This window comes from Podarcis tiliguerta (genome assembly GCF_965153285.1).
Source record: "Podarcis tiliguerta genome assembly, chromosome: Z".
Lineage (NCBI taxonomy): Eukaryota > Metazoa > Chordata > Lepidosauria > Squamata > Lacertidae > Podarcis > Podarcis tiliguerta.
The window spans coordinates 19,374,210-19,396,777 of NC_139553.1; the positions used below are offsets into that span (position 1 = coordinate 19,374,210).

The following is a 22,568-nucleotide window of genomic DNA, read 5'->3' on the forward strand; positions in this document are numbered from 1 at the left end:
AGTCACTTTGCTTGTCCCTTTCTGAACCTTTTCCAACTCTACAATATCCTTTTGGAGGTGTGGCATAAAGAGGCTTGTTCACTGTCTGAGCTCTAAAGGAAAACGTTGGTGTGAGGAAAATCCCCCTTAGGGTTTCGAGTCTGGAGTCTCACAACTGGTCAGGATTTATTCAGCAATGCATTACACAACAGAGTCCAAAGAATCTACGGAAGCATTCCATTAGGACACAAAATATATAGGCAAAATATAAGTCAACTTAATTGTTCACCCTCTACCCAAGCACCTTCTGCCAACCCAGAACCCCACTATCCCTCATCTAACCACACTTTGAAATGCCACTTATTCAGCCCAGTTTTAACTGCATTTATCAGAACTTTCCTTATACCTTAAATGACATTGTTTTACACTTTGGCTGTTAGCTTTTTCCTGTAGTGTTTTGCTGTTAGGTTCTTGCATCCATGACATTGGCCTCACTGATAATGAGCCAATCTGGGAGGAGTAGCTAATACTACAGAGGACCACAGGAGACAGAATCGGGATTCAAAATGACCTTAACAGACAGGGCCCATACTAAGAAAATGAATTTCGACAGGGACAAATGTCAGCTTCTGCACTTAGGCAGAAGGAAACAGCTCTACAACTATAGGATAGGGGACACTTGGCTTGACAGAAGGAAGGGTGAAAAGGATTCTAAGCATCTTTGCAGACCAAAAACTTAACTTGAGTCAACAAGGTCATACAGCAGCCAAAAGAAAAAAGAAAAAAAGACTAATGCAATGTTGGCTTCATCAACAGAAGTCCAGTGTTCAGCTCAAGGGAAGTCATAGTATCACTTTTACTCAACCATGATTAGACTCCACCAGAAGGTCAGCCAAGATGATGAAGAATCTGGAAACCAAGCCTAATGAGGAATATTTGAGGGAGTTGGATATCTTTAGCCTGGATCAAAGGAGACTGAGAGGAGATATGATAGCCAACTTCTAAGATCTGAAAGGTGTTCCCATGGAAGATGGAATCAACTTGTTTTCTGCTGCTCCAGAGGGGAGAAAGACAGGTGTCTTTTATCGAACATCTGAACCATAACACCAGAAGACTCCTTAAAGACAATTTCTTTCTTCTGTGTTTTCCACAATGTATTAATTAACAGCATTTCAAAGGGAAGTTGGGGGAAGTTAAGCCCCACACATCCAACTCATTCAAGTGATGCTCTCTATTGGAAAGACTGTAGTCTAATTAATTTCTGTATCTGACCAGTGTGAAAGTTTATCTTAATAGTCTTTTTATTTTTTGAACCGCTCTGTTTGGCTTTTTCCTTAACTACCAACTTTTTATTGCTATTTTAAAGCTTTTCAGGGTGGGAGGAATGAGAATATTTATCCAGGGCCTTAAACTATCTCTGAACACTGATTTCTTTGGCAGACGAGCAAAAGAGGTGTTTGCTTTTCTGGGTGATAAATGCCCTCCCTGGCACTTCACCCTGGCCGCAAATTAAAGTATTGTTTAATTTTCAGTCCAATTTTGAGAAAACTGAAATGTTCCAAGTGGAGTTATATGTTAGATTAATTTCTTAAAGCAACAAGGCAAACTGGCTCATAATATAAATATTTTACCAACTGTATCATAAATATTTTGGCTGGTAGGAAGAAAAAAGCGGAACACTCATCATCAAAACTTCAGAAGATTAGTTCTTTAAATGAATATATTTGGAGCTTTATTGAGGGCAGAGAATCTTCATGGAATCCATGACTGAAGGGTTAGAAGGGACCCAAAGGGTCATCTAGTCCTGCAACCTTTGAGAAGAGAAAAAACAACTTAGCCAGATAAATGTAGTTTTGTGCTGCATCAACACAACTACAGTGTCCAGATCAAGGGAAGTGATAGTACCACTCTGTTTTGTGTTTCTAATGTTGTACACCACCCTGAGATCTTTTGATAAAGGGTAGAATATGAATTGAAATCATCATCATCATCATCTACCTGAGTCAGACCACACCTGGAGTCCTGTGTGTGGTTCTGAGCAACACCATCTCAGAAGGAGATTGACAAGCTGCTATACGTGCAGAAGAAGGCGACCGAAAGAGGAAAGGGTTGGAAAACAAGACTCGTGAGGAATGCATGAGAGTTAGGGATGTTTAACCTGCAGAAGACTGTGAGGTGACATGGGAGCCACCTTATAATATCTGAAGGGCTGCCACATGGAACTTGGAGCAAGTTCGTTTTCTGCTGCTCCAGAAGGGAGAACCCAAACCAATGAATTCAAGCTACAAGAAAGGCAATTCCGACTAAAAACGTAGGAGTAACTTTCTGACAGTAAGAGCTGTTTGACAGAGGAACAGGCTCCCTTGGAAGGTGGTGGGCTCTCCTTCCTTGGAGGTTTTGAATCAGAGGTTGGATGGCCATCTGTCCCGGATGATTTAGTTGTGATTTCTGCATTTCAGGGGGTTGGACTAGATGACCCCCGGGGTCCTTCCCAACATTGCAGTCCTATGATTCTATGAAATTTGGAGAGTGAGGTGGTATGTCTGGACCCTGTTTCCACGACCCTTAAATCTGATACAGATCACTGATTAGGTAGCGGGACAGATATTGGAGCATAGAAATGAAAGGCTCTCAAATGCATCTCCACATCACTTCCTTCCTCCCCCTTTCCAAAACCTAGGCAGCGAGAAACCCACAAATCCTGGATTCTATTGCAGAAAGGGGGTTAGCATGCCTGGAAAATGGAAAGACACTCCCTGCCCATGAGCTCCACATTGAAGACTCACCCCATAAAACCAGAAGCCTTCTCAACCCCAAAGATGTTGACTCTGAGTGACTCCAAGCGCTTGGGGTAAATTTGATCCTGCAAGATTAGGGAAGGCATTAGCTAGCCCAGGAGTCCATGAATGGGCCTCAGTTCAAGATACATATACAGTGTCCCTGTTATGAAAGTGACATTGTAATACATCACACACCACAGCGAAGGCCCAGGGTCTCCCTGGCACCAATCCAGCCTGAGGCAATTTTGCGTTGAGTGATATCAGAAGCTGCAATTGGCCCTGCAGACTCTGGGTGATTCCCAGAGGCTGTAAAACACCTCAGCCCTCTACCATAAGAAATTGATACCTTTTGCATTAAACTTCACCCAAATTATCACTAAGTGCACTGAAGTTGTAAAAGCAGCCTGCTCTGAAACCCCATTAAATGCTTAAATTTACAGTTTCATAGAGCTTAGGACCAAGATTAGTCCTCTCCGGATCTTGGTTAATCAATACATAGATGGGGATGGAAAAGGCAGCTTAGTTTTTCCATGCGTGGAGATAACAGGGAAGGGATGAGGAGTAACACTTCCTGCTTCAAGGTGAAGAAAGCACGTATTTCACATAAAGACTGAAAGGGGTTCTTTAATTATTATTATTAATAAATGTCAGCAGTAGTTTTTCTCTATCAAACATATCAACTTTGTCTCCAACAACTTCTAACATCCATTCCTCCATATTAAACAATAATGTCTTTTCATCTTTGTCAGCACAAGAGTTTTTCTGCTGTGATCATATATCAAAATAATATCCAATAGGTTTCCCCCCAGTTATTATGTATTCATTAATTCGCACTCAGGTTCCATATCTTCCATTCCCATTTCCTCTTGTATTTGCCATGGTTTTCCATCTTGTTTTGTAAAAAAAATATTCCTTCCATTCCTTTCCCAAGAAAAGCGCCAGAGGCTTGATAGTTTCCCCCTCTAAATTCACTTCAGCTTGCAGAGAGTCCTTTCCCTCTCAAAACTATCTCTGCCAGCTCAGAATGCCTCTCCATCCATGGCTCCATTCCATTCCTCCAACGTCACAACTCCGCCATTTGGCTGTTTCGTTTCTCTAGACACCTGTGAGAAGGACTTCTCCATTTCACCATCTGTTGCCTCCAACTCTACCATTTCATTCTCCAGTTCTGGCAATCCTTTATCAGTAATGTTCTCTGTGTCCTTTTAAATTCAATTTCCCATTTCATCCTTCTCTGGTCCGCTATCTTTCACTATTTCATCAATCTCAGCTCTGATCTCTATGGATCATCTAATGATGTATTTGCCATACTGAATATTCTTGATCTTATTAACAATTCAGTCTCCACCTTAAGATCTTCACAATTTGCACCTTAAGATCTTCAATCTCCTGTATCCACTTTAAGATCTTCACAGTGTTATCTCTTATCAGAACACATTCCTTTCCCAAAGAGGCAGTATGAAGTAGCAAGGCAACACTTTTGCCAGGAAAACAGTGAATTAAAAATAAAGGAAATAAAAATTCTTAGTACTCAGAACTCCCTTGATGGTTTCACACTTTCTTGGTTCAAACTATTAAAGCATACTTTTAGTTCTGCCTTCTGCCCTTTAATGACCGAATCTTCTTAAAGCCAAAAAGTAGCTCACACACCAGATGTAAATGTCAACCAGAAGACAGAGAAACCTCTCTCAGTTGTAAATTATAACCATCTCAGAGATATTTAGAGAAGAGAAGGCTTGCAGACTCTATGCTCTTCAAGGCTCTAACATGGCTTTTGGGCAAGATGTCGATTCCGCCAATTTAAGTTGCTCACCCTTGTCCAAATTCCTAGCAGCTGACAGCTTCTCGGTCTCCTGATGTAGAAAGTGGCTTTTTCAGAGCACCAATACCCTGTTCATTCTTATCCCCAGTGTGAATTTGATAGCTAAGATACATGTCTTGGCTAACATCAATCACCATGTAGTTATCTCTGTAGGCAACTTGCCAACGGAAGACGTTCAGTCCGCCACGTACCGCCCCCGCCCCCAGAAGTCTCCAGAGTCATTTCAACAATAGGATGAGGCTCAGAAGTACGTGTGAGACTCAGGGGATATCACAATGAGGCATTTTTTAGCTGGGATTCCTGCATTACAGGGGACTGGACTAGATGACCCTTGGTGTTTCTTCCAGCTCTGCACATCTATGATTCTATGAGGGTGTCACAATATATGCAATTGGCCATGAAGCTGAAATCAGCAAATCCTGAAAAAGGGTCTGGGTGGGAAGGAAATAGTGGCTAATTAAAAACTTTAAACCTCACAGTCAGCCCCCCACCATTTCCCCTCCAGCCCGCTGAGGTGTGTTAAAGTGCCTCAACCCTGATTTATGGCTAAGTAAATATGGCTAAATACGGGCAATTTTCGCATGATTAGACCCAATTGTCACATTTCACCAAGAAGACGATGATTCCATTTCGCTGTAGGCCTTAGACTAATGAGCCTGCCTTCCCTCAAGCAGGGGGCTTGTCTCCTGAGGCATGCAGGAGGGCAAAGGTGTGGGGCCTCTGCAGAATCCCCCCTTTCTTCTCCCAAAGCTCAGGGCTGGCAGGCATCAAGCCCTGAGTGACAGAACAATGGTCTTCACAGACCGACAGATTCAGGTTACTGAAGGCTGATTTCGTTTATCAGAAGAGCACAAGAGCATAAGAACATAAGAAGAGCCTGCTGGATCAGGTCAACAGCCTATCTAGTCCACCATCCTGTTCTCACAATGGTCAAGCACCTTAATATCCTAAAAACTAGGATAGAATCCCTCTGGACATGGAGGTCCCACAAGAGCATCAGAAACTGCTGGATCTGAGCTGTGCTCTCTGTAGTCCAGCCTCCTCTTCCCACAGTGGCCAACCAGTTGCCTTTTGTGGGAAACTCGCCACCAGGATTTGACTGCAAGAGCCCTCTCCCTTCCTGCAGCTTCTGGCAACTGCTTTTCATAAGCATGAATACTTCTGTGGAGGCAGAGCATAGCCATCCTGGGTAGTAGCCATTGGCAGCCCTCTCTTCCTCCATGAATCCAATCCTCTTTTAAAACTATTGAAGTTGGTGGCTACTATTGCCTCCTGTGGTTGCAATTTAAAACAGAAGCTGTTAGCAGAGCTCTGGGTAATTCCACCTCCTAAGCTCCTGCAACACTGAGTCATGCTAGTTTGAGCTGACATGGGTTCAAAGGGTTCTGCGAAAAGACAACTGCAAATGCAATTTGTGTGTGTGTATCCCATAATCAAAGTCTCACTTCAGCTGTGATGACTGTGGTTATGAAAGCCACAGCATCTCATTCCCAGCAATAAGTGCAGGGGAGGGGGGAGCTACCCGACCAAACAGAGGGGCTGTAAGGGTATATGTGATATTGCATATGCAAAGTGCTCAAAGATATATGGTAATAAACTGATGGTGATGGTGGTTGTGATCTCAGACTACCAAATAGAATTGTAGGAGTGGAAGGGGCTGCGAGAATCATCAAGTTGAGCCCCCTGCAATGAAGGAATCATGGCTAAAGAATCCCCAACAAGTGGTCATCCAGCTTATGCTGAAAAGTTTCCAGTGAAGGAGATTTGCTATTCTTCTTCTTAATCATAGAAACATGGAATTGTAGAGTTGGAAAACACCCAACAGGTCATCTAGTCCAACCCTCTGCAATGCAGGAATTGCAGTCGCAGTGGATAATGGGCCAGAGCAAGTGTTAATGGCTTAGATACTTTTTTTAAAAAAAGAGTCTAACTTCCTCATGGTTTCATTAGAGTTTTTCCTCCATGCATCAAACTTTGTCCAACCATTTAACCTCCTCATTAGGAGACATGTTTTCTTTTAATCTTGCCTTTTTTAAAAAATGGGGGGGGGGGGTAACAGCTATTAATTTGCAACTCTGAGGCTCACTGAGTGCACTGAAGGTTGATCCCATTGTTGCCCCCCCCCTTCCGTTGTGCCTGTACATGACGTGCATCTGTGGATGCCTCACTAAGGTATCTCATGTCTGGGCAATTAATTATGCCCTGAGCATGCTGACTTTCCCACCTCCAGATGCAATTCAAAGGCAATGCAGAAACTGTGCTTTTCTCTCACCGCCCTGTTCCACTTAATTAGTTTCACATGTCCATAGACCCCCATCTTGGGTCTGCTGTTTAGAAATGTGAAAAAAGCTATAAGGCATAAGAAAATAAGAAGTGGCGGCTGGACCAGGCCAGTGGGCCATCTAGTCCAACATCTTGTTCCCACAGTGTTCAGCCACATACCCCAAACACACAACCTGTAAGCAAGAGCTGAGCACAAGAGCCCTCTCCCCTCCTGTTGTTTCCAGCAATAGTACTTCTGGTGGGTGACATGTTGTGCTCCTTCAAGGGTAGTTTGCCCATCTTGGGCACCCTGCACTTAGCTCTCACCTGTAGCTCCTGGAAGCAGCCACACCCTAGGAAATGGCTTTGATTGCCTGGCTAAACCAGGTGAGGGTAGCTGGTGGGTATCAAACCCTCAGTGAGTTAGAGACTTCCCCTGCATGTGAAGACAGGCTCTGGTGGATGGAGTGGATAAGTCTAATAATGGGTCCAACCAGTGCTTTCCCCCCTAGAAAAAACTCACCATCAAGTTGTTACAGTAAGTGCCACGCTGTACAACCACAACAAAAAAGAGATGCTGGTACAGTGGTACCTCTGGTTATGTACTTAATTCGTTCCAGAGGTCCGTTCTTAACCTGAAACTGTTCTTAACCTGAAGCACCACTTTAGCTAATGGGGCCTCCTGCTGCTGCTGCGCCACCGGAGCACGATTTCTTTTCTCATCCTGAAGCAAAGTTCTGAACCTGAGGTACTATTTCTGGGTTAGAGGAGTCTGTAACCTGAAGCATATGTAACCTGAAGCGTATGTAACCTGAGGTACCACTGTACTGCATATCCTTGAGAACCCTCTGAAAAAAACCCTGGGTGCAACTGTCAAGAAGGCGATTTCTGCATGTAGAGGGAAGTGAGGCTCGTCAACCAGGGAAGGGAGCCCATCTAGGAGAAGGAAAGCTCTGGTCCTAAACTCCCACTGACTTGTGGGATATCTTCAGGAGTAGAAAAGGCTAATGAGTAAACCCTGTAGCCATTGTGACTAATTGTATTGATATCCTTTCATGTGTCTTGAACCTGCCATGGGTACCTGGTGCTGCAATTAGGAAAAACAAACAAACAAAAACTCCATAATTCTATGATTCATTGGCCACCTGTCAGGGATTCTTGAGCTGTGATTCCCACATTGCAGGGGGTTGGGAGAGATGACATTCTGGGGACCCTTCTGATTCTACAGTCCTATAATTCTTGAGCTACAATTCATGCATTGCTTGAAAGGATAGCAGAAGGGGAGGGGAGGGGAAAGACTGGAACACAATTGCTTATAATCCACAGTGGCATAGCATACAGATTCTCCATCACAACCGAGAATGAAAAGAAGAAATTAAGTCCATCACAGAGAAAGCAGCTGATCTGAGGAGTGAAGGAAGGGGAGGGGAAACCCTCCCAGGGATGGTGGGTGTTGTTGACTCAGCAACTGGCCTGGGAATGTCTGTTTCTATATGCATATATCTCTGCACTCTGCTCTGGTGCAGAGACTACCACCACCATGTTTTCATTTCTTTACCACTTAATATTTTAAAGAGAAAAAACCCACAAAGCAGTTTACAACCTACATTCAAATATTTTTTTAAAAAAATCAAAAATAAAACATTATAGGGGGGATTCATATCTGAAGTATACGTTTGGTGCAACATAATTAACAGGAGACTAAGATGCTATCATAAAGATTCCATTTTTTTTTTTAAAAAATGCAAAGGAGCCCAGATATAGAATACATGTTTAATGCTGCAAAATTAACCAACCCTCCCCCCACTTCAACATTTCAGACCATACCCCTGCTTCCTTAAGTGTGCTGCTCCATTATGTGCCCTTGTACATGTTGCTGTGGCAACCACAGGTGAGCATCCCTGAGCCTTTCCTCTGCATTATAAGCACCTGACCCCTGACCCTCTTCCTCACACAGGTAGGAAGATTTAATTGCCGTTGCACGATCGGGAACCCGCTGAGAGGACGAGAGTGAGGAGGCCTTGTGTTCCCAGAGCGCCACACACCCCTCACAGCACACTCTGTGAAGGAATGAAAGTGCCATGTTATTGCATGTCTGTGAGCACAATGAATATGTAAGGCCAAGCGCTCCAGACAGAGGTAGGAAAAAAGAGATGTTATTTGAGTGCAGCAAGGCAACAGGTAATTCTGGAGGCTGAGAAGGTAGTAAGGCAGATGCAGAAAGGCAGGAGCACCTTTCCAGAAAGCGGCAGGAGTGGCAGAGCAAGAGGAGCATTGCAGGGGGTTGGACAGGATGACCCTTGGTGTCCCTCCAAGCTCTACAATTCTTTGATTGCAGGTGGCGCTGTGGTCTAAACCACAGAGCCTAGGACTTGCCAATCAGAAGGTCGGTGGTTTGAATCCCCACGACGGGGTGAGCTCCCGTTGTTCAGTCCCTGCTCCTGCCAACCTAGTAGTTCGAAAGCACATCAAAGTGCAAGTAGATAAATAGGGACCGCTCCGACGGGAAGGTAAACGGCATTTCCGTGCGCTGCTCTGGTTCGCCAGAAGCGCCTTAGTCATGCTGGCCACATGACTTGGAAGCTGTCTGCGGAAAAACGCCAGCTCCCTCAGCCTATAGAGTGAGGTGAGCACACAACCCCAGAGTCGGTCACGCCTGGACCTAATGGTCAGGGGTCCTTTTACCCTTTACATTTATGACCTCAGAAGGAGGTAGGCTCTCCTTCACTGGAGGTTTTGAAATGGAGGTTGTCTAGCTATCTGTCAGAGATTCTTGAGCTGGGATCCCTGCATTGCAGGGAGTGGACTAGATGGTCCTTTAGCTCCCTCCAACTCTACAGTCCTATGAATCTATGGTTCATCACAGTTTGGACTAGAAAACCCTTGTGGTACCCTTGCTTTATAGTCCTATGATAGGACAGAACTGCAATCTGAATACGCTTTTGTCCACATTTGCTGTGTGGTGAGTCAGGTTCCTTTGCTAAGATGCTGCAGATTTTGGGGGGAGGAGGGGGGTGGGACATACTTGGCTAAAACGTTCTCAGCAAAATCAGAACATGGAAAGAAGCTCAATGTGATTTACAAAGAGAGTGAAAGAATAAAATCAATAAAAACAACTCTCAAAAGGTAAAATCAACAATATACTAAAAACAAATTAAAACAGACATCCACCTTCTACATGTCTGGAGAGAGGCTTGTCTAGAGAATGTTTTTAGCAGGTGCCAAAAAGAGTACAGTGAAGAAGGGGCTGCCACAATAAAATATTGATTTCCCACAAATGAGGACTGGATGCCTGGTGGCACTTGTAACATGGCCAGTTTTGCTGATATGGTAATGTGGCCTTGCAGGTAAATTGGTCCCACATTGTTAAGGGCTTTATATACTGATAGTAAAACCCCAAACTTGGTCTAGTAGCAAATAGGCAACCAGTGCAGATCTCTAAGCAAGGGTGATTTTGGATTGTTTAGTTGTAATCCCTGCACTGAAGCGGGTTGGGCTAGATGACCCTTGAGGTCCCTTGCAACTCTACAGTTCTCTGACTCTATGCTGGCAAGGCCTCACTGCCACCAGGCACCAGCAGTTGTGCTGCAGCATTCTGCGATGACTGCAGCTTCTGGATGAAGTGCAAGGGAAGTCAGAGAATCCATAAAGCTATGTAAAAACTTTCTTTAAAAAAAAAGTAAGTCACAGAACATTACTGTATATTGGCAAGAGACACTTGTAACTTTGCCCGTCTGCATCCCAGTGATGCCCTTGTTTGGCATTCGGTTGCTATTCTGATAGGACATTCCTTTTCCACCCACCAGGTCCAACAAGACATAACACAAACATCCCTGGGGGGAGACAGCAAGGACCGTTTCTCAGCTGCCTTGACAGCTTGGGTTCTGCAAATTCCTTCCTCTGTTTAGAACTTCTCCTTTTTGCAGCTCATCGTAAACTCAGAAATTCAGCTAGTCCAGGCACAGGTTTTGCAAACTTTCCTGGAAAGGAATTTCTTTTTTATTTTATATACAGAGAATGGTTCCTTGTCATCATTCTTGCTCCTCCATTTTTGATACCAGGCTGTGGGCATAGCCAGGATTTTTGTTGGGGGGTGGGGGTGGGAAGAACCTCAGTTTGCTATGTATTTTTATTGATATGGGGGCAGCTGCCCCTCCCTGCCCTCCCTGGCTGCGCCCATGTAACAGGCTATGCTGTGCCAAATAGTGGATGGAGACACCCATATAAATAAAGGCTGTAACATATGAGTAAAGGTTATAGCATTTGAGACATTTCAGGTTAGAGAAAAGGCAAAAGGTGACATGATAGAAGTTTAGAAAGTTATGCGTTTCTTCATATGCATGTAAAGAGCTGGAAATGGAACTATCCTAGAGGTTGAACGATCCTAGAGGTTGAAGTGCATGCCTACTCCACCCGCACCTCACCCTGTGGTAACAAATCAGAGCCAGGACAGTACAGTGGTTAGATTGTTGGGCTAGGACCTGAGAGAGACTAGGGTTCAAATTCCCCTCTCGGTCATGAAGCTCACTGGATGACCTGAGCTAGTGGCTGCCTCTCAGCCTAACCTACCTCACAGGGTTGTTGTTATATAGGAGATAGGTTGAGGATTAAATCTATAGATTAAAATTTAAACCTCCTATCCCATGTGTGTGGGAGAAAGACAGAAAGTTAGTGGGCTGTGAAGCCTTTTAGCAGAGTAAAACACCTATACGTTTTACAGCATACTAAAGATTATGAATTAGGCAATTACATTTTTTAATCCTTTTTATTTGTGGTCCGCTGACCTCCATCTCTTCAGCCCTGTTGCAGAGTGAACCACACCTGTTTTTAGTAAGATAAACAAAAAACAAAACAGAGGTTTACTTACATTCCAGCGTAGGCAGCAAATACAATATAGGTAAGAAATCTTCTTAGGTACAAAATGCAAAAGTTGGCTTCAAAACAGGGTGCATGTATCTGGAGCCCCCCAGACACACATCTGATCAGTTTGGCAGCATGGTGGCAGAAGGAAGTATAAAGGATTATCTTCTTTGGTACATAATTTCTACCCGGAGGAGGCAGGGGAAGTAGCCACACAGAAGGTACCCTCTAGGATACCTAGGGAGTTTAAGAACTCTCTGTGTACTAGCCTTGTGCTTGTCTAGCAAAATATGCATTTGAGATTTGGATGCGAACCCCACAATTGTAAAGATTAAGTGAGGGAGAGACAACCATATATGCTACCTTGAGCTCGTTGGAGAAAAAAGTAGGATAGAAATGCACTCAATAAATAATTCATAAATAAATACAACTACAGAATGATGATGTTTCTGCTTCTTGCTTCTTAAGCAGCAGGTGGGTGGGCAGGCAGCTGCACAGAGATGACAAGGAGATGACATGAGATCAATCCTCCAGCTTTTGACCTCGACCTTCTCTCTTCAGTGTCTTTTATTCAAAGAGATGAGTTCTTGACTGATACAGGTGGCTTGACTCCTAAGTCCGGGAGGAAACTGCAGCTCCTGGTTTTAAAAAATCTGGACAAAGAGTTTTTTGGGGGCAGAGGAGGCAGGGGGTGAAACTAGGCTTAATTTCACCTAAGTCAAAGACACAGTTTGGCACCCCCGTGAACCTTTGCGTGCACACACACACACACACACACACACACACACAGACTAGGAACCTAAAAGGCACCCCTCTGGAGGCTTCACTCAGGGTAAAAAAGCCTTCCCCTCCCATAGCTACAGCTCTCGCAGGAGGGCTCAGAGCAACCATTGCATCCTCAGCTCTGGATCAAGATATTCAGTTCTAAACCAGAGCTTTGCTCCTGGAGCTTTCATGAATCCTTAGACTCAAAAGGGGACAAATGAATGTAAGAAGAGCTTGGCTGCTGGATCAGGCCAATGGCCCATCTAGTCCAGCATCCTGTTCTCACAGTGTACAACTGGATGCCTGTGGTTGCATCCCTTTGATAAAACATTTCTGGACAAAACATTTGTTTTTTGTTTGCATCGTGGTAGAGAGACCCAAGCAATCAGAAATTGGAGAATGAGCTGTATTTTCTTTGCCCCCAAAATACTGAAACCTAAGGATAGCGGGAAATAGCAAGAGCAGCAGCAGCAACAATGTACACATTGGAACTACCTTTTGATTATTTGTGCAGATAAAATAAATAAATATCTAAATTTGTATAGAAGATGCTGTCAGGCTAGACCAATGGTCCTTCTCGTCTAGCATCGTCTACTTGCAGGGACCAACCAGAAGCCTCTTTCAGAAAATCCACAAGCAGGACCTGAGCAGAAGAGCCCTCTGCACTCCTGTGCTTTTCCAGGAGGTATTCAGAAGCATTGCTGCCTCTGACTGTGGAGCCAGAGCATAGCTATTGCAGCTATTGTTTCAGGCAGGGCTCTAAAATGTCTAACACCCATTTTGTTTCTTGCTTCTAGATATTGTATGGCTACTAGCCATTGTATCTGTGATCTGCCTCCACAGTCAGATATAGCAATGCTTATGAATACCAGTTGCTGGCAACTGCAGGAGGGGAGAGTGCTCTCTTGCATGAATCCTGCTTGCTGGTTTCCTATACACAGCTGGTTGGCCACTGTGAGAACAAAATGCAGGCCCAGATAGGCAGCTGGCCTGATCCAGGAGGGCCGTTAGCACTTTCATCCACCAAGGTCCACAGAGACAGCCTGAGGCTACTGGGATATTTATTAGGCTTGTAAAACTTCAGGACTCAGGCCTAATTGTCTACACCCCATTCTCCTCCTCCCTTGGCACCTCACCAAGGGAAGCATTTGATTTAAGCTCTGTTCCCAAGCTGTGTCAAAGCTTCGGTGGCTGGCGCTTGAAGCCGAATTAAACAATTTGTGTGAGGGCCAAAGGATAATTGCAACCTCCATTGTCTGGAGGCCTGAATTCCAAGGAGTAATTTGTGTCTAAATGGAGTCAGTCCTCAGCTTGTCCCCTTTCTACCCACGGCATGCCTTCCCTCCTCTCTCTTGGTTGCAAACCAGCCCACTTTGAATCATTAACATTTCTGTGCTTCTTTTAAACAGGGCAGAATTCCTGCTTCCTGAAAGGTAGGGTGAAAACAGGGCATGTGAACAGAAAAAAGTACCGTATTTTTCGCCCTATAGGACGCACCGTCCCATAAGGCGCACCTAGTTTTTTGGGGGGGAAATAAAGGAAAAAAATTATTTCCCCCCCAGGCGCGGGGTTGGGGAAGCCCGAGCTTCCCCCGACCCCAGCCCCCAAACAGGCAGCTCTCTGCAAGCAGTGGGAGCCCAGTGCTGGCTCCCGCTGCTAGCGGAGAGGTCCGCGAAGCCTGGGCGCGCTGAGCTCAGCGCGCGCAGGCTTCGGCATGCAGGCACGTCTCCGCCAGCAGCGGGAGTGCTCCCGCTGCTAGCGGAGAGGTCCGCGAAGCCTGGGCGCGCTGAGCTCAGCGCGCGCAGGCTTCCGCATGCAGGCACCTCTCCGCCAGCAGCGGGAGCGTTCCCGCTGCTAGCGGAGAGGTCCGCGAAGCCTGGGCGCGCTGAGCTCAGCGCGCGCAGGCTTCCGCATGCAGGCACCTCTCCGCCAGCAGCGGGAGCGTTCCCGCTGCTAGCGGAGAGGTCCGCGAAGCCTGGGCGCGCTGAGCTCAGCGCGCGCAGGCTTCCGCATGCAGGCACCTCTCCGCCAGCAGCGGGAGCGTTCCCGCTGCTAGCGGAGAGGTCCGCGAAGCCTGGGCGCGCTGAGCTCAGCGCGCGCAGGCTTCGGCATGCAGGCACCTCTCCGCCAGCAGCGGGAGCGTTCCCGCTGCTAGCGGAGAGGTCCGCGAAGCCTGGGCGCGCTGAGCTCAGCGCGCGCAGGCTTCGGCATGCAGGCACGTCTCCGCCAGCAGCGGGAGCGTTCCCGCTGCTAGCGGAGAGGTCCGCGAAGTCTGGGCGCGCTGAGCTCAGCGCGCGCAGGCTTCCGCATGCAGGCACCTCTCCGCCAGCAGCGGGAGCGTTCCCGCTGCTAGCGGAGAGGTCCGCGAAGCCTGGGCGCGCTGAGCTCAGCGCGCGCAGGCTTCCGCATGCAGGCACCTCTCCGCCAGCAGCGGGAGCGTTCCCGCTGCTAGCGGAGAGGTCCGCGAAGCCTGGGCGCGCTGAGCTCAGCGCGCGCAGGCTTCGGCATGCAGGCACCTCTCCGCCAGCAGCGGGAGCATTCCCGCTGCTAGCGGAGAGGTCCGCGAAGCCTGGGCGCGCTGAGCTCAGCGCGCGCAGGCTTCGGCATGCAGGCACGTCTCCGCCAGCAGCGGGAGCGTTCCCGCTGCTAGCGGAGAGGTCTGCGAAGCCTGGGCGCGCTGAGCTCAGCGCGCGCAGGCTTCCGCATGCAGGCACCTCTCCGCCAGCAGCGGGAGCGTTCCCGCTGCTAGCGGAGAGGTCCGCGAAGCCTGGGCGCGCTGAGCTCAGCGCACGCAGGCTTCAGCATGCAGGCACCTCTCCGCCAGCAGCGGGAGCGCTCCTGCTGTTTGCGGAGAGGTCCGCGAAGCCTGCATTCGCCCCATAGGACGCACCCAGATTTCCCCTTCATTTTTGGAGGGGAAAAAGTGCGTCCTATAGGGCGAAAAATACGGTAGAAAGAGCTTGCTGAAAAAACAGGGCTCATGCCATGCAGCATCCTGTCCTGTGGCTAAATGCTTCTAACAGCCTAGGAAATCTAGATAGACACCCTCTGTGCCTGGAGGTTCCATAAATGCATAAGAAGAGCATGCTGGATCAGTTGTTTGTCCAACATCACATTCTCACCATGATCAAACAGATGCCCCCATGGGGAAACCCGCAAGCAGGATTTGAGCACAAAAGCCCTCTCCCCTCCTCTGGTCTCCAGCAACTGAGATTCAGAATCACTGCTGCCTCTGACTGTGGAGGCAGAGCATAGCCATTGTGGCTAGTAGCCATCTATGGTCCTCTCCTCCTCCATGAATTTGTCTTTTAGAGTAGGGTTACCAGATGTCCCCAGATTTGAAATCTGTCCCCAGACAAATTCCGTCCCCTGAATGTCCCCAGATTTGCAAATCTGTCTCCAGGAAATGTGCCAGTGGAAGCTTGTGTCTTGTGCGCAACACATCATATGTGGACTTCTGGAGAGGAAAAATGGTGGGCGCCACGGCAGCAAGCAGCTCCTGAAGCCAACCAGAGCCAACTGCGCTACCAGGCTGGCTCCAGGCTGCTGACTGCCACTGCCGCCGCCACTGCCAAAGGAGAACCGGGGACATCTGGAACTCCAGAACTCCTGCCCCCTGCCCCCTTTGTTTTGACTGATTGGGGGAGGCTCGGGAGTTGCGGCCAGCCGGCCATTACCCAGGTTTTTTTAAAAAAATCTGTGCATTTATGTTTCACAAGGTCCGAAAGAAGGGTTTTGCACCTTGCCTGGCAGAGAAACCATGTGCCTTGCACCCCTCCTGGGCAACGCCCACCCGTCCACGACTCCCAAGCGTCCTCCGATCTGTCAAAACAAAAGGGAAAGGGGGCAGGAGATTGGCGTACCATTGCCCAGTTTTTTAAAAACTCTGCGCATTTATGTTTCACTGGGTGCGAAAGAAGGGCTTCGCACCTTTATACAATATACATGTGTGCTTGGGCCCAGGGTCTTTTGCCTCACCATCCCCACTACTGACTCCCTGTTGCTACTCAGCTTCAAAAAAAAAAAGAAAAAGGGGGGGGGGAAGAAGAAGGTGTACCCATATTCATTGAAAAAAATCTGGTAACCATATTTTAGAGCCATCCAAGTTAGTGGACATTACTGCCTCCAATGGGAGGGAACTCCAAAAGTAACTATGTACGTGCTGCATGAAGAAATCCTTTTTAAAATCTGTCCCAAAACTCCCATCATTCAGCTTCACAGGATGTCCACAAGTTCTAGTGTTATGAGAGACAGAGGAAAACTTTTCTCTCTCCACTTTCTCCATGCCTTGCATCATTTTAGAAACTTCTATCATGTTGCACTCACTCTTCTTTTGTCTTTCCACCCGCTTGATCATTTTGGCTACCCTTTTCCAACTTCTCAGTATTCTTTTTCAGGTCAGGCAACCAGAACTGAACACTCTGTATATTCCAAATGCAGTTGCACCATGGATTTGCATGATGTCCTTATCATTTTGACAGTTTTATGAAACTTGGTTGCAAAATAGGCCACCCTGAATGGCCAACATATAAGGAATTCCCTTCAGAGGGTGGGATTCCTGCCTCCTAAGAGGAAGGTTGAAATCGGGTCATGTGCATTTGGGGATGGTCCCTCGTGCCATGTATTTTTAGAGACTAAAGGCACTTTTAAACCAATGGACTCAAATGACAAGAAAGAAGATTCCAACTAAACACCAGGAAGAACTTTCTGATGGCAAGAGCTTTTCAACAGTGGAGTGGACTCCCTTGGTAGGCTGTGAACACTCCTTTCTTGGAGGTTTTTGAGCAGAGGTTGGATGGCCACCTGTCAGGGATGCTTTAGTTGTGATTGCTACATTGCATAAGGGTTGGATTAGATGACCCTTACAGGACCCTGTCAACTCTACAGCTTTCTGATTATGTGAACATGGAAGGAAATGCAAGGGTAAAGCTCAGGAGAGTCCACTTAAAACTTTCTCATTTTTGTTCATGCTGTCTTGCCCTCAGGGTTCTTTCCTTACTCACTTTTGGAAAGGTAGTGCGAGGTTGGGGGCACCAAGTTTTGGCCTTGCGTAGGGTGCCATAGTACCCAAGTCTGCCACTGGACCTGTGACTTGGAATCATGGGACGAATGGAAACGGGGATAAGCCCAAGTGTTAAGAAGGCTTTTGAAATCTTTAATCAACTGGTGTTGCAAGAAAAACTAAAAATTAATTATGAAAAGAAAAAGTGTTTCCCCTCCACCCCAAGAAGTTTAAAAACACAAGTGGCAAGTTGGTGGTCACTCCACTGAGCAGGTAAAAAGTTTTAAATATCTAGGTTAGTACTTTTATTCAGCTAGGAATTGTAACAAACACTTTGTAAATATGAATAAATTGGCTATTAATACAGTGAAATTTCTATCAAAGTTCTATTGGAATAAAGATGGCAGATTCCCCCAGCCCTCAAAATTTATGAAGCCAAAGTCATCTTGCAAATCTGTTATGGTGCACAAATATGGGGATCTCTTCAGAAAATGAATCTGGAAATACCCCAGAATAAATATCTTTGTGTTATTTTTGAGCTCCCCCAAGACAGTTGAATCTTCCATTCCCATACCGTCCAACGTTTTCCGACAGAAAACCGGAACGCGTGTCTTCTGGGACATGCTCCCGAGTGAGTCACATGACTTGCACCTTGCTCTTGCCTCTCCCAGCACCTTTTTCAGGGCAATATCTTGCATGATGCCCCAAAATACATGTTTTGGGGCCATTGCACCAGCATATTTTTGGGGAGCAAGAGCACAAGAGATTGTGGCACCCAAAATGGCCATTGGGATTTTGTGTGAAAATGCAAGATGCCCCTTTATTCCAAGGCACTTGAAAGGTATGTATTATTCATTTGGAAGCTGATATTTTTTCAGTGAAGGCCAGACTGCATATCCTTGCCAATGGCGGTCTTTGGGCTCTCAAATTCCAGAAGCACCCTGTGCAATGCTAAAATTTGACACCCCCAACTCTTGAGCTCCATTCTACAGTATTGTTGGGGCGCCCCCTGCAGCATGGTGTCTAGTGCAGCTGTACAAGTTACGCTACTCTAAAACCACCTCTGATCTTTGCCCTTCGGTATTGACTAAAATTTTAACAAGGGATAAGGCCCATTTTAGTACTTTCTGCTTTCAAGGAGATGTTGAGGCTTAACAGTACAGTGACTCAGTCTCGGAATCCGGAAACACTACAAGTTATTGACATGTTTGGCCTCTCTTTGGACATTCTGAGTTCATTGGACTGTGAGACGGCATCTCACTGCATGAAATCTCATATTTTAAAACATGATTTTTGTGCTGATCACACTTCTGCTTGTCTGTCCAAATGCAGCCTCGAGTATGCCAAACTATCCATTCAGATTCCCTGTCCTCACTATGTGACCAGCATCACAAATGTTGAATGGAGAAAAGCCTTTGTAGTTCTGCAATTCCAGTCTCTGCACAGTACCATAGTTGAAGGATGTTATCCCTGGATGCCTTTTGAGAAGAGAGTTTGCCCATATGGAGGTAATGTGCCTGAATATTTACCCCACTATTTGCTGGTTTGCCCAATCTACAGGGACTTAGAATCATTAAAGAGCAGCCTTGTTCAGAGATTTAAATATCCCAGTGGGGAGGCTGATTGGGTATTTGATGAACTTTTTGTTAGGTGACAGGACCGCCTACACCTCTGAAAAACTGGCCTGTTTTTCCTTTAGAGCAGCAATTTTAAGGAGAAAGGTTAGTGGGGATGATACATTTAATTCTTCAGGCTTGCAAACTCTTATCTAACAGAATGCCTGCTTTTAATAACTATTTTAACTGTGCCATGTATTTTATTTTGTATTCCATTTTGTAATGGTTTTGGCTACACAAATAAATAATATTCGTTATTATTCATATACCAGGAGATAATGTAGCCAGCGACAGATTGGTTTCAAAACATCCACTCACCCATCGATAATACTCTGCCTGCCATCACAGCTCAGTCTCCTGGTTGGTCTCAAAAGACCAGGAATGCTTCCTTGGACAGAACCACCAGCAAAGATATTTTCCAGCAACCCACTAGAAGCTGATGGACCCTTGGGTCTTTGAATGGCAATGTAAGAACATAGGGGGAGCCTGCTAGATCAGGCCATTGGCCCATTTAGTCCATTATCTTGTTCTCACAGTGGCCAGCCAGATGTTTCATTGGAAAACCTTCAAATAGGATTTAAGCACAGAGCCTAAGAATGTAAGAAAAGGTTGCTGGAAACAACAGATTTAAATGGCAAGAAAGGAGATTGCGACTAATCATTAGGAAGAACTTTCTGACAGGAAGAGTTGTTCAATGGTAGAAGGGACTGCCTTGGAAGGTGGTGGACTCTCCTTCATTGGAGGTTTTTCAGCAAAGGTTGGATGGACATGGTTGCTTTAGCTGTGATCCTTGCATTGCAACGGGTTGGACTAGATGGAACCTGGGATCCCTTCCAACTCCACACTTCTAGGATTCCACAGTTTGAAGGAAGGGGTTGCCAGAGGCACCTTCAAAGCCTTTGTTCATAAATACTGTTGTACAATGGAGATCTGATTGAGTAAGTGTGGAGCATAATTCTCACACACCTGGAGGAGCAGTTGTCAGGTAGCTTATGAAATCCCAAAATGGCCCTGCCCTGCTTTCCCATGAGGAAATGAGGACCTTCCCTTTCTTAGCAGGCCAGAATTCTCACCTCTGCTACTGACAGTGATGGAAGAAGGATTTTCATAACAGGGCTTTTGAAATATGTCACTGGCAAAATATAGCCTCACAGTGTCTAACTAGATGCCTGTAGGAAAGCTGCAAGCTGGATTCAAGCACAAGATCCTTCTCTTCTCCTGTTTTCCCCCAGTAACTGGCACTCAAATACCTTGTTGCCTCTGACCACAGAGGCAGAGCATAGCCATCCTGTTCAGCAGCCATCAATATTCCTCTCCTTCTCCATGAATTTGTCCAGTTCTCTTTTAAAGCCATCCAGGTTGGTGGCCATCACTGCCTCCTGTGGGAGAAAGTTCCACAGTTTAAATATGCACTCCATGAAAAAGTCCTTTCTTTTAATCTGTCCTGAATCTTGCAACATTCACACATTGATTCCTGCAATTTATTATTTATTTATTTATATCCCACCTTTCCCTCCAGTTATCTCCAGGGGGCATACTTGGTTTGCCCGCCTTCCCAGGTCACTAATGGCCAAGTGGGGATTTGAACCCTGGTCTCCCTGGTTCTCATCGCAGGGGGTTGCAATGCAAGGGGTGAACTAGATGGTCCTCAGGTGTTCTATGACTTTGCATCAAGCTGGGCTGCAGAAGGAGGAGGAACCTGGAGCACACACCACGAACCAACTGTGAACACAAATCAGGGTGCTTGAGGGGAACCTGGCAATGGTACCATCCACAGCACACCCAGTAGCCTGGAACGCCAACGTCACCTGGCAGCTGGTGATGTACCACCCACGCTGTGCCCCACCTTGGGCCAGGGAGGAGCAGCAGAGGGGGTAGAAGCAGAAACATGCCTGGAATGTTTGTTGTGGGAGGAGGTGTGGCGAGTTTAAGGTGTGACTGAGTGAACAGTAAACATTCATCCATGGGCAGGATGATCATGTGCTCAGTACATAAGGGTGTGTTCTCTCTCTCTCTCTCTCTCTCTCTCTCCAAGGTGAAACTTTTGGTAGTGGAGAAATCTGGGATAAGGAATTAAATACACAGGAGGAGCTTGGCATAAGAACATAATTAGAGCCTTGCTGGATCAGTCCATTGGCCCTTCTAGTCCAGCATCCTGTTCTCACAGTGGCCAAAAATCCCTAAGAATTTAGCAATCTAAATAAACTGCCTCTGGGCATGGAAATTTCAGAAGAGAGCTGCTGGGTCAGGCCTATGGCCCATCTGGTCCAGCATCCTCTTCTCACAGTGGCCAGCCAGATATCTGTCAGAAGCCCACAAGCTGAATTCGGACACAAGAGCACAAGAATACTGTATAAACACCTTCAGTGAAGGAAGGTCCACTGTCTGCCTAGGTCATCCATCCCACTTTCAAAGAACTCTTACCTTCAGAACCCCCTACAGATGCCCATGCAACCTCTGTATAAAAATATCAAATGAAGGGGAGTCCACTATCTTTCAATGGACAGCCTTCTTCTTTTCAGTTTCTGGGAATATAGCAGGGAAATGTCACACAGGGACCAAAAAAGGGCTTCCAAAGTGTTGTCACATGAAGTATGGAGCAAGCTGGCTTTCTGCTGCTCCAGAAAATGGCGCCCCAAAATGATGGATTTGAATGACAAGGAAGTAGGTTTTGACTAAACATTAGGAAGAACTTCCTGATCATAAGAGCGCTCCACAGTGGGCCAGACTCCCTCTGAAGGTGATGGACTCTCTTGCATTGGCAGTTTTTAAGTGCAGGTCAGATGGAGCTGTTTGTTACAGACTATTCAGCAGGATTCACGCATTGCAGGGGGTTGGGCTAGAAGACCCTTGGTGTCCCTTCCAACTATGTGGTCGCATAATCCGTGATTCCTGGGTTCTAGCTGACAAGTGGCTTGAGATAGAATATCAACCGCTGGGATCTCATGGTCTCTCGAAAGAGTCTCTTAAGTTGCCCATTAGCTAAAAATATAATTGGCTTCCTTTAATCCACATTGTCCCGGGGGATGCATTTGCTGTAGCATCCTAAGTGGGCTTTGTTTGAGGCTGGGGACTTTGCAGCGTGCGTAGCCTCGCACCAGCTGGCAACAGACCGCAAATGACACCAGGGAAAGGAAGAGGAAGCTGGTGACATTGAAGACCATGTGCGATTTGAGAGAAATATGTCTGAAAGGAGAGGCAGATCTGTGAGGGGTTATGATAGTAAGGGAAACTGTAATTAGGACAGGTTTAGCATGTCTGCATTTTCCTCACGCTACAGCAGGAGATTCACCCAGCAGCTGCCGAAATGATTTATGGCACGCTCGCTGCATTCGCCCTGTAGGGAGGTAAACAGAACGTACATACTGTCCCATTTACTCAAACTGTTGAGGGATATGACCTAATTTCTCCTCGGCTGCTGTGCTTTCACTTGCCAGGCTGGGAATCCTAGGAAGCATTGCTTGTTTCCCCACCAAAAGCCC

General features: G+C 46.4%; 1 long non-coding RNA gene across 1 annotated transcript in view; it reads left to right on the forward strand.

The window, feature by feature from the left end:
* Nucleotides 1-22,568, forward strand: part of LOC310669788 — a 546,967-nt gene that overhangs the window by 177,939 nt on the left and 346,460 nt on the right. The gene's annotated exons all lie outside the window — the stretch shown is intronic.